Raw genomic sequence first — 13,726 nt, forward strand, 5'->3', positions numbered from 1 at the left:
TCCTGAGATGTCAAAGTCTCAACTTCTGCAACTGTAAAATGCCAACCTCCACCTTGGAGGGTCACTGAGGGGGCATTGAGTAAGGCAACGTCTGTCTGAGAAAAGCTTTGCACAGGAAGCACCAATACATGTTTCTCTATTCCTACCTTCAGAGGAGAAGGAAAAGTAAAAAGATGCTCCTGAAATCACCCTCCAAGGAACTGGGTTTAAAAGTTTAACCACCTGGTAGCACAATATTATGAATGTACTAACAGCACGGAATTATATACATGAAAGTTATTAAAAGGGGAAATTTCAGGTTATATATATGTTACTAGAATAAAAATTAAAACTCAAAATCATAGGACTGAATAAAACAAACAGTGAATCCTATTATAAATGATGGTTTACAGTAAATAGTACAATAGAGTTAATAGTATAATTATTAAATGTTCCTTCATGAATTGTAACAAATGTACGACACCAATGCAAGGTGTTATTAATAGGGTGATAAAATGGAACTCTGTGTATTTTATGTATTTATGCATAACTTTTCTGTAAACCTACAACTTCTGTAATATAAAAAAAATCATCAGGGATCTTATACTTTGTTTTTTATTTGCTGGAATAATAGATCAATATGACCTACCTCCAAATTGTTGAACTCCTTATACTTTCAAAATAGTCTTGAGTAAGAATTATTTGGTGCTGAGTGAGTACAAAACTAATTATAATAGTTTTACTATCTGGGTATCTCTGAGGGAGTTGGCCAGCTGGATAAGATTGCTATTTTGGCAACTCAATAATCTTCAAGATGGCAGTAACATATTTATAAAAATAGAGCATTACGTTAATTCTTTTGAATATACTTTTCTCCTGACGTGTTAAGGCTCTGAGGTTCTGAATACTTCTCCCAACAATAAAACAAAGGGTGGACTGGATTTACCTGGAAGGAGGAGAAAGCAAGACAGAGAATGCACTATATAAGGTAATTTGGGGCACCTGCAAGAATAGGGATCAAGGAAATGGGTGTGTTTAGATGAAATGAAAGTTCTGGGCCACAGAGAATGTGAGAGCAAGGTAAAGAAAGGGAGAAGAAGAAAGCTGTGGACCAAATTTCGTCTCAAATTTTCCCCAGTTTTTGCACCTAGAGATGAGGAAAGCAAGCAAGGAAACAGTTAGGGGTCAGCAGGGTATGTGTGATGCCGGAGCATTAGAGAAGTGTCTGTCTTTAGCAGGTCATGCATTTGTGCAGCAAAGAGTTATGGAGCGCCTACTGGGGGCTGCACCTTCCTAGGCACTTAAGAGTCACCCCTAAACAATATAGGCCAACACTCCTGCCCTCATGGAGCTTAAATGGTTGTGGGGAGGGACAGACAAGTAAGGAATAGAATGGATGAACCAGAGAGCATATTAGAAGGTAGCAAATTCTGTACACAAAAGGAACCAAAAGGCAGGAGAAGATGGTTGGAGTGGGTGCCTGGGAGAGTGGCAGGAAGGCATCAAGGGATGTGGGGGAGGGAGGGCGTGGTTGGGAGACTAGACCAGGGCTCAGGTGGAGCCGAGCTAGCTCCTCCTCTGCCGTGTGTGGGGCCACCTCCCAAATGGGTGACTTTGTTTTTTACTATTCAATCCAACTTTGCTTTCCTCATGAACAGCTCCTGGGTCTTAGAAAGTGGGGGTAAAAGAGGTCAGGTGAGTGAGTCTGTAAGAACAGGTGTAAGCATTTGAAGAACTTGGAAATCATATTTACTGAGATAATGGAGATGCCCCAGTGAAGAATAGTGTCAAAGCTTTCCAGGGTTCAGGCAGCAAAGAACACACAGGGAAGCCAGAACAATGAAGACGTACAACACACTTTAAAATTCAAGTGGGTAGGTGCCGTTTTCATCCTCAGGAAAAAACAAACAAAAGGCTTTGCATGAAGTTCTTGGATCCAAAAGCACTTTCAGATTTGAAGCCATTTCAAATCTCACTTTCCTGAAATAAGGCTACCTCTATAGAATGCTAAACATCTTCGAAGAAAAATCCTTTCCCGAAGGGGATTCTAAGCTCCTTAGTGAAAAATTCTGTTAGTTGTCTTCCGCTGATTGCCGCAAGTCCTCCCTTTTCTCTAGGATGTTGTACTGTGAACTCAGGGTCAAGCTCTGAGCTGTGATCAGAGAGCTGGTATAAAATGATCTGGATACTCATTCGAGATCACAGTCATGCAAACCTCACATAAAAGGAAAAACAGTTTTCCCCTATTAGGAGACAGGCTGTCCACTGGCCTTGTTGCTGGACGTCATCTCCAATTTGTAGAATAAAAGGGTATTCTATAAAACAATTCCATCTATCTGTCCCATGGGATCTAAGTCCCTTCTCAATCAAAAACAGAGTGGGCATCACCATGCCCAAGTCCTCGAGAGTGGGGAATGAACTATAGCAGACTTCTTCTTCTCTTCTCTTCTGGTCTCTTCTCTTCTGTTCTCTTCTTCTATTACAGACTTATTATTATTCTACCAATGGAAGAACTTTTATCATTGATATAAAAGAAGTGGCCACCAGAGGTTCTGAGGGGAGGGAGAGGGAAGAATAGGTGTAACATGGGGCATTTTCAGGTCATTGGAATTGTTCTGCATGACATTGCAATGGTGGATACAGGCCATTATGCATTTTGTCAAAACCTATAAACTGTGCGGGGCAGAGTGTAAACTATAACTTAAACTATAGATCATGGTCAGTAGCAATACTTCAATATGTGTTCATCAATTTTAACAAAGGTACTACACTAATGAAAGATGTTCTCACAGTGGGAAAGTGTGGGAGAGGGAGGGGGTGGGGCATCTGGGAATCCCCTGTATTTTCAATGTAACATTTATGTAATCTAAAGCCTCTCTAAAAATAAAAATAAAAAAAATTTTTTTTAAAAGGGTATGCTCTGCCAAAACACTTTGTTGGGTGGACCTCCATCTCTGACTGGGGCAAACGAATCAAACAAGTCCGGGTCTCAAGAGGTAGATGGCTCCTTTCAGCCATGGGGAGAAATTGTCGTGGTCTGACCTACTGTTGTAAATTTATGCTGTAGTGGGGATACTGCTCTCCAATTCCCCTCTGATAAGAAAGCCTGTTTCAAAAGAAGTGGGGGGCCAAGAGCTCTTCTGGCAAATTCTGAGTTTATCCAAGGTCCACCCCCAGTGAAATCTCAGCATTTCCCCCTGAACATTCCACATATTTTTTGGAGGACCTGATATGGGGCAAGAGTTCTCTGACCCACTTAGCTAGTCATCCAGCGTCCCTCTCCTTTAGTGCTCCATGTTGGTGCTAGAAATCTTACGAAGTATTAAAATAATGTATCATTTCTCAGAACATGCTGGAGGCAGGGACATCTCTCCAGATGAACATCCCAGAATGAAGGAAACAAAGGAAACAAAATCACCTCCACACTTTAGAGCACTAGAGTTCATCAGGGATCGCCACCCACACAGGCAGTTGCTCAAGTCAAAATATTTCACAATATTCCACCCAAATTAAAGCAATGGAGACACTGGCAAGTGTACTAGAAACTGTAGATAACAAAAAGAAGAGAGCCAGGAGCAGGTAGGCATCTGTTCTTAACTCCAGCAGGAAAACACAGAACAAATAAATGAAAAATAGGCTCCTGATTCATTACGTTTTGGGGATGCAGTAGCTTTTTTGGGCAGCAGAGAGGGGATTACAGGAGGCGTAAGGGACAAGTGTAAGCAGAAGGAGTAAGAAAGAGCCAAGGGCAAAGAGCATATTTAATTTGAATGTGAACATAAACATTTTTACAGATACCATCAGAGATTGTTGGCTTTGCTATCGAACTCCTCTACAAGTTACGGTCGTGCCATATTGTAGAAAGGAGCAAATGTACCATGGAGTTGTGTTTTTCCCCTTTGGTTTTCCTTGCTTCAGTGAAAAATGTTAATAAGAAAAAGTTTACTCTGCGGCTTATTCTAAACAAATTCAATTCAGCATCCAGGTATTATTTTTGTTCGATCAGCCAATTGAAGTACTTATTTTTAAAAGTGTATTTTTGACTTTAAACACTTAAATCCATTGTGGTTTATCAAGTCAATATATATTTTGGCGCACGGACAGCTCTGAGAAGGCCTGGTAAAATTCCTTAAAGGAGTCTGTGAGGAGCTACCGCTGCAGGAGCACAGTGTCCCTGTTTTCAGAGATTATGGATCTGCATCCCCACCACCATTTAAAAGCGTGTTCTGAAATGGATTGCACCTCCTACAGGAGAACGAATTCCAGGCACCAATGGGGTCAATTTGCCAACCATACAGTAAACTGTTTTTCAGTTAGTACAAACAAAATCCAAGAGCGCGTGTTCGTGTGGGTGAGTGAGCTCACATTTGGAAATCAGGACAATTTAAATTTGTACCACGATTTCGATGACATCTTAATCCAGGTTTTTCTCATCCGATCACCACTAACAATCTCAGGTGACAGACAAGCAGGTATTAAGTTTCCTATTTTCACAGATGGGGAAATTGAGATTCAGAAATATTCACTGATGGCCCAGGGCTATTCCATCCCAGACAGTAGATGGGGAGCATTTAGCACGTTTGTTTGGTTTGGTTTTGTTGTTGTTTAATATTTAATTTTCAAAATTTTATTAGGGGATACTGGGAATTGAACCCAGGACCTAGGACATGGAAAGCAGACACTCAACCACGGAGCTATATGGCTCCCCTGGTTTTGTTTTCACTTCAGATCCAGTGTACATCTATTATAGAATATTGCCTCTTGAAAGTAAATCGACTTCAGGTAAATACATTAAGGTTTGTAATAATTGGCCAGCAAAAATTTTTATATTAGAATTATTGGCAGGAATTGTTGTTTTTATTATTATCCCAAGTCTTCAAGTAGTACAGGAAAGATTTTTCATAAATCAAACAGAACAGCTCAGGAGGGAAAACATGTTTCCCCCTCTAGAATATTACTGGATGCTGTGCACTCCTAGTTCATCCAGAACATTCTTTCAAAAGCCCTTGCCCTCTTCATAGAAGATGGTTATTTATAATGAGCTCCAGTCAGCGATGGAAACAGTCATTCTGCCAAGAACATTTTTCAGAGATATTCCACAGTTAATAATTATAAGTTGTGTCCCAAATAGAGCAATATTACCACCACCACTGCTGCTTCTACTGCTGCTGCTGTTACTATTATAACAACAATAATGAAAAATTGTGAATGCTTTCTGAGCACCAAGCAAAGTGGCTTTGCACTTTAATAATTCTCACTATAAACCTTATCCTCACTCGATAAGGTTTAGGAAGAAAAACTTGCCACCTGAAGTTAAAAATTTTTCCTATAGTCACGAACCTATTACGTTATTGTCTTAGTTTGCTAAAGGCTGCCGATGCAAAACACCTGAAATGGGTTGGCTTTTACAATGAGAATGTATTAGGGTGGAAGCTAACAGTTCTGAGGCTGTGAAAATATCCAAATCAAGGCATCATCAGAGACGCAGTCTCACCAACAGACAGCTGCCCGTGATCCTGGACACCTGCCCGCGTGGCAGGACACGATGGCGGCTGGTCTCCACCCAGGTCTCTGCTTTGCCTTCCAGGAGCACTCTCTCCCCAGGCTCAGCTGTGGGTGATCAGGCACATGGCTGGTCTTCCCCACTCTCCTCCAGGACTAGTTGCTTCAGCTGCAGGCTGCTCCGCTGATTCCCTGGCCTCTCTCTCAGCCTGTCAGGTTGCTCTGTCTTTCTGTGGCTGCAGGCGATCCTAGAACCCTCTCTTACCTGGCAGGGTAAAATGGCAGCTCGTTCTCCGTGTGTCCCTGCCTGCTTCTCCCATTTATAAAGGACTCCAACAAGAGGGTCAAAACTCATCCTGCCCTGGGTCATGCCTCACAAAGTAGTCCCATCAAAGGACCTTAACTGAAGCAATATAATCAAAAGTGATCCAATCAAAAGCTGCTTAACTGAACCAATCAAAAGGCTCTATCCATAATGGGTTTATAGGTCGGGAGTGGGTCTGCTTTAAGAACAGGATGTCTGGAATCTACAGATGACTCAGACTAGGGCAGTTATGGTTCCAGGATTTTAACTCCGGTAAAAAAATTCCCGAACGCACAGGCCTACTGTGTTACGTGATATTGCCTTCCCAGTATGTATTAGCTAAAATATATTTATCATTTATTATTAAACTCAATTTGTTTTTACAAAGGAAACATGAGATATGGAGACGTTGAGTGGCTTGCCCAAGCTTATACAGCCAGTAAGTTAAAGAATAGGGATTCAAATTCAATTGATCGTATTCCCCAAAAGGGAAACCGAACCTCATACTGATTCCACTTTCCCTTTCTTTGAATGATCTTACCGATTAAATTGTAGGTCGAGATTCTCTAGAATGGGGGCCACAGACCTCTTGTCCTTCTAAGTCTAAATGTTCATATTCTTAACCTTTTGAAATGACGAGGAAACACTGTCGTTTCACCTGCATATTATTGATGACAAAAATGCGTGAGAGCATTGACAAGACTTAGAGTCAATGATAAAAACTTCCAAATGATGAGGGAAGTTTTTGCTGACAGTGGAGAGGCCTCCTGGAACCTTGAGAGTCAAAGACTTACCTACTCGTTATCTCTCAGATTATTCCTACTAAAAGAATTTGAACCCATTTTCATGAAAAAAAAAATGCAAGGTTCCTGGGGCTATCTCCTTGGATCCCAAGGCTTTGGAGAGAGGGACCCCTCCACAGGGCAGGAGAATGGCAAGAGCTGAGCAGAGCTGGAGGTGTTCAGGGCGATGTACTACAAGGACAGCACAAGGCAGGAAAGCAAGTTCCTTCTGCTCCAGCCACATGGTAACATGGAAATTGCTGTCAAAATATCTGACCATGAAAGGTGGTATTTCCTATAGCTATAATGAAGGAAAGTACATTCTATCATTGGGGTATCCTTTAACTGTATCTGCCAAATCCACAGAAGGGTACAAGGAACATGCTGTGGAATGTTGCTCTAAGTGGGTTGGCTTTTTCTTTGACCTATTAGTTTGAATTCAGTTCATGGACGAGGTGCTGTAATACAATAATTTTTTAATTTTCCAAATTTCTCGAGGACACATTGATGGAGATATAAGTTCCTAGAGAAATAATTAGCCCTGTTCTTTTAGTAGCATTGCACAACAACAACAACAAAACCACAAAGAACACTGGGTGCATTTTCACTTTTGAGGGGCTCTGCAAGGGAGGGGAGGCAGTGGGTGTCCATCATGGACCCTATCCCCGCCATCCCAGAGTGGTGTCATAACTCAAACACTGCAAGAAAGCTCTTCATACATGATTATACTAAACTCTCCATGGACAGGGATTCTGTATCTGAATGCCAGAAATTAAATATGGTCGTGCTTTAGCCACAGCACCAGAGACCAGCCTATTATTAAAAGGCTCAAAGCCTTTCTTGGATGAGGCCAAATGGCAGTGAAAAGAATGCTCAGCCATCCTTGGGAGTGGGTTCTCTTTGCCATACTGTGTAACCTCTGACAAGGCACTCTAACCACCCAGCCCTTAATTTCTTTGTGTATTCAACAAAAACCTGGACTTGCTCATCAGCCTTTCCCTTCTCAACCTGAAAGGCTCTGATCTCTGATCTTGACTCTACAACCACGCTTTGAGAACCATTGCTCTAATAACCTAAAAATCTGATTGGACGTTACATCCTGAGCTACTGAACGTATAAAGGAAGAAAATCTTACTCATTGCCAGCAGTCTGTGACAGAGGTTTTTAATTATAGCATTTTGAGATGTGTCATCCATAGTCAACTCCTTTGTTAAGTTATTTATTGTCTCATTTCACAACGACCAGTCTCTTGTTACCTAATACTGTTCCACCAGTTGGTATGAGGGCATCTTATTCTTTATGTCCTTCTGAATCTAAGCCCCAAAATAAATGTATTACATTCAAGATCATCTCACTTACATCCTTTGTGTTTCAAAAAAATTTTTCTCCTCCTGATTTTCTTTTTTATCTGATTGTTTCTACTTTTCCAGGCTATAGGATCATAGCATCATAGACTTTCAGAACTAAAGGTGATTTTAGAAATTATTTGATTCCAATTCTGCTTTATTCAAAAATTGAAAACTGGAAAGACTATACAATTTGTCAAAAGTCAACAGCTGGTTAGAGGCAGAGTTTGCTGAGTATCAGGAGCCTAACCCCAATCTGTGGGGGATTTCCATAACCTCACAATTTCAGTGAAACCCAGGAGGCTTCTGGCTCCATCAGAGGGCAAAGCTCAAGCTGACGGGATTGAGAGATTTGGATTCAGCCTCTTGGCCCCAGAAACGCCCAGGTAGGGAGCTAAAGTGTAAGAGAGAATTGGGGCAGCCCTTCAAGAGATGGGTGGAAGTAACTATGGAAGGAGGGAGAGTAAAGGTGGAGTTGGTCTACTTTTCAATTTGGCAGAAAGTGAACTCTAGGGATGAGCTAGAATAGAAGGGATTTTATTGAGATTAAACAATGTTGGGATGTTTTTAAAGGTTAACCTATTCAGCCAGATACTTCATTATGATTTTTACCAAATCTCTACTTCTGTCTTTTTTTTGAGAATATAGTCAAGATTGTTAATTGATGCTTTACCTAAAAAGCAAATGACAGAGTGGTATTTTTCACTACACTTCATTCACTCATTCATTCAACGAATGGTTATCGAACCATCATAAGTACCAAACACAAAAGGCACATTTTAGCTTCTGTTGTTGCTGTAGAAGTGGGGAGCTCAATTCAGGGGCAGGGTGGGGTAGAGTGGAGAGGAGTGGAGGGACTGGCACATAATAACCATGGGAAAGATACCAAAGGTGCCTGGTAACAAAGATGGGGAGAAACGTGTAGAAATGGAAGCACCCATAGGATAGGGAGGTGGATTGTGGGTGATTTTCTTTCCTTTAAATACTTTCTGGTATGTTGTTTTATTAGTAGAAGAATAAAATAAAAATTGCTTTATGGGATATTAACCTGGAATGACTTCTGGCTATCATTTTTTTATGGACTACTTTTTATTTTGAAACAAATCAAACTTTCAGAAAAGTTGCAATAGTGTAAATGACTTTCAATATATTTCAGTGAGATTCACCAACTGTTAGCATTTTGCTACCTTTGTGCATATAAATATAATTTTTGAACTACTTGAGAGTACATTGACCTTTACCCTGAAATACTTTAAGCATATATTTCCTAAGAATAAAGACATTCACTTAATAACCATGCACAATTACTAAAATCAGCAAATTTTATATTGCTACAATAATTATCTGATCTACAGACCTTATTAAAATTTTACTAACTGTCCCAGTAATAACCTTTACAGCAATTTTTTTCCTCATCCAAGATCCAATCCAGAATCACATGTTGCATTTAGTCTTCATGTCTCTTTAGTTTCCTTTAATTTAGTTTCTCATCATTTTCATGACTGACATTTTCAAAGAGCACAAGTCATTTCTTTGAAGAATGGCCCTGGATTTGGGCTTATCTGTGCTTTTCTCCTGATTAGATCCAGGTTATGGTTTTTTAACATGAGCATTATCTAAATGCTGCTATGTCCTTCTCAGTGCTGTATATCAGGAGGTACATTGTGTGACTTGTTAATATCTTGGATAATGCTAATTACTGCTGATATTAACTTTATGGTGAAATGACATACTTTAAATAGTGGACATTTTTGTTTTCTTCAACTCAAAGTTACTGTGTCATTATTTAAAAATTTTTTCTGGGAATATATGTTTTAGTTACCATGGATTCACATTTAATCTGCACTGAAGTTAGACACACCTGTAGAAAAAGGGATGTTGAGCAAAACTGCAATGCCAGGGCAGGTTATAGCATAAAAATGCAGATTAGGGGAATTTTTCAAGTATAAGTAAAAGCTGACCTAAGCAGGAATAACTTGTTTTCAGCTTCGGCATACATACAGTTTCCAGGGAGTCATTTGGATATGTATGCTTTTCACATCTGTTGACTAAATCTAAGAGCCAAATGTAAATTGTAACATTTGGGGTCATTATATATTATACATTTGTAATGTTTTTGAATGACTTACTTGGTCCCAATTAAAAATGAAAGGATTCAAAATGACAGCGCTACAGTATTTTAATCTATGGTGGATCACTTGTTCCTATTAGTGGCGCAAAAGGAATATATCCTATTTCTTTAAATCAACAATGAGACATAATTAGGACTTATGGGTTTTTAGATGAAATATACTTTTTTTCATGTGAATCCACTTATAATTCTATGCAGTATCTGAAAATTGATTCTAAAAGATGTTAATGGAATAACACTTGAATTTTCTGTAAAAAAGCAGTTGGGTCTCTGTGGCATCTTTGTATTTGCATCAATCTTGTCAAAATGTGATTGGCCTTTGATTGGGGTTGAGGTTAAGCGTGGCCAAATGTGTTTTATTTTAATTTAATTACATTGTCAGCCATAGCTGAGCCACTGTGGGTTTAGAAAGAAAACTTAAATGATTGCTGAAGAGTGGAGCTCATGATTCTTTACTATGGATGGAGAATGATTCCCTTTTTTAGTAAATCAGATTTACAAGTCACTCTACATTCCAAGAACAGCAAGACAGTGAGGGAAAGAGGATGGAAATAGAGTTTCAGGAACACGCATGCTCGCGGCTTAGATGGAACAATGAGGGGAGTCTGACTGGAATAATTCCTATTTCCATTACTGTGAACCCAATGCTTTGGAAAGTTGTGTAGCTCAGCTTGATGAAGCCGCGATGCTGCTCAAGGGTGAAAATGGCAGTGGCTCCATGCTGCCATCTGGTGGTTGACTGCCGCACTGCCTCCCCCAGTGAGTCCTAAGACCACTGACCCCGTGCCTTGGCTGGTCCAGTTGGGCCAAAATGCAAAATTAGGAAATTTGGCTTGTTTGTCCATTATGTGCCACAGGAACTTCTCTCTTCTTTTGGTGTTCTTATCTTCTGTCCTGTATGGAATATGTTTACACTTTCCTTCAGATAACTTAGTGCCATTTGGGCTGTCTCTTTTTCCTCCCATCTGTCCAACAAGAACCACTACCATTTACTGAGTCTTTCCTAGCTGCTAGGTTCACCACGTGCCGTGGAAATGTTATTTTATTGATTCCTTGTAAAAACCACATGGGGTAGAGATAATGACGATTCCATTTGACAGATGAGGAAACAGCTAATAATGGTTGAGTCTATATTGATCCCAGCCCATCTTTCTAGGGCCTGAACTCTCGATCACTACATTGCCTTCACATCTTTGTATAAAGTTCGATAAAATATTACCTATCACATAGAAATTTTGTTTGAAATTATTCATAATAGTGGAATGAAATGTATGTCTCCTATTAAGAGATGTCGAGCATTAAAGAGCAGGACTCAAAAATATTTGAGGGATATAGTGGTCTTTGACTAGTGCCCGGTGGAATCTATAATTAAGGCAGCCAAGTCTGTACGGTGGCTGAGCACATCTGAAGAAAAGGAAGAAAATGGAGCAACTTCAAAAATGTGGAGGTCAAATGAGATAAAGCTCATGAATTAGCTTTGGATAATCAACACCAAAATTAATTGTTGTTATGTCAGTGATTATATCAAATAATGTGTTAATATAATTCATAGATTTCTAGTTGATATTCACACATGACCAATGTAATATTTTCAGTAAAAGCATAAATACACATTTTAGGAAGCATTTCATTTGAGCACAACCTCTCTTATTTGGAGAAGAAAAGCTCCGATTGATTTAGAAAAGATGACTTTCTAAAATTATTGACAAATAAATGCTATGTTTTGTGTTATTTCCTAGTATATACTTTAACCAAAAATAATAACCAATTGTCCCCCAACAGAAGCTTTGAACAACCAGCAAGAACTGGCAGCGACATGTTTCTCAAAACTCTAGAAAGCAGTTAAAAAGACTGCAGTCACAAGCCAAGCGCCAAACCAAGGAAAAGGATACTTAAAGGTGGTATGTTTTTGTAGTGCCCTGCTGGCCCTACCCACCCCTCACTGACTAGGCAAGGAGCTGGCCTTTGCTCCCAGAGCAGGTCCCTGGTGCCAGTTCTAGAGGGAGCAGAGAAACCCTCATGCACATCCTGGGAGCATGTATGCCTGGCCCAATCACTCTGGGCTCACCACCCAGAAGCTGACCTGCATTTAGAAGGCAGTTCGTTGAGCTCTCTTATGGAACACTGGTGGGAGAGCAGTTGAGTGGCTGCCTGGGTCAAGGAATTGCTGGGTGTAGGACATACAGTGCAGTGCTAGGGACTGTGAGGAAAACGCTTCCTAGGAAAGAGGAAACATTCGTATCCATATACATCAAGAGTTTCTAGGGTCACAGATGCCTGCTCAGGATAAATAGCTCGTGCATGCTGGAGACAAGAAGCTTCTGAGGAAAGGATTAGGAAGGCTCCTACGTTTTGGCTTTGAGCCGTTCTCTAAGCTCATTGTATGTATACACCCTGCACAAGAGCATCTGTGCAGGTCCACCTGCAAAGACCAAGAAGAGTGTTTTCTTCTTTTCCTTCTCTTTCTTCTTTTTATTTATTTTTGTTTGTACCTGGCATTCTAGGAAAGCTCTGTCAAACTAGATACTAGTTTAAGGAGGAGATGCCTTGGAGTCTAAATTCCAGTGATAACACATTAAAATATCAAATATCCAGGTTTCCATAAAATATTAAAATCAAACGAAGGGAACAAGAAGTGATGGTCCAGGCAAAGACGAAAGCATTAGAATCCATCATTGAGGAGGACAGGCCTGGGACATACCAGACAAAGACTTCAAGAAAGTGTTCCTAAATATGATTAGAGATAAAGGAAAGCATGGGTAAAGAACTAAGGAAAATCAGGAACCATAGATGAACATAAAAAGAACATCAATATAGAGATGGAAATTATGAAAATGAAACAAACAGAGCTGAAGACCACAGCACCAGAAATTAAAAATTCCCTAGAAGGTTTCAACAGCAGTTTGGAGCTAGCAAAAGAAACAATCAGGAAGCAGACTTGGCCCAGAGATTAGGGCGTCCGTCTACCACATGGGAGGTCCGCGGTTCAAACCCTGGGCCTACTTGACCCATGTGGAGCTGGCCCACGCATAGTGCTGATGCGTGCAAAGAGTGCTGTGCCACACAGGGGTGCCCCCCTGTGTAGGGGTGCACTCAAGGAGTGCACCCCGTAAGGAGAGCCTCCCATTGTGAAAAAAAGTTCAGCCTGCCCAAGAATGGAGCCGCACACACAGAGAGCTGACACAACAAGATGACACAGTAAAAAGAAAAAAGAAAAAGGAAACAATCGCTGAGCTTGAAAATAAGACAATTGAAATCACTGTTTTTGAGGAGCAGGAGAAAGAAAGAATGAAGAAAAGTAAACAGAGCCTGAGGAATGTGTGGGACACCATCAAGCATACTATGTACACATTGTGAGAGTCCCTGAAGAAGAAGAAAGGGATAAAGGAACGAACAGAATGTTCAAAGAAATGATGGCTGAAAATTTCCCTAATTTAATGAAAGACATAAATATCCACATCCAAGACATTTAACAAACTCAAAACAGGATAAACCCAAATAGACTCACATTGCAGAATATTATAATCAAACTGCTAAATGCCCAAGATAAAGAGAGAATTTTGAAAGCTGCAAGAAAGAAACAACATGTCACACACAAGGGGGCCTCAATGAGATTAAGTGCTGATTTTTCATCAGAAACCATGAAGGCAAGAAGGCAATGGGGTGACATATTTAATGTGGT

This window comes from Dasypus novemcinctus, chromosome 14 (assembly GCF_030445035.2).
Source record: "Dasypus novemcinctus isolate mDasNov1 chromosome 14, mDasNov1.1.hap2, whole genome shotgun sequence".
NCBI lineage: Eukaryota > Metazoa > Chordata > Mammalia > Cingulata > Dasypodidae > Dasypus > Dasypus novemcinctus.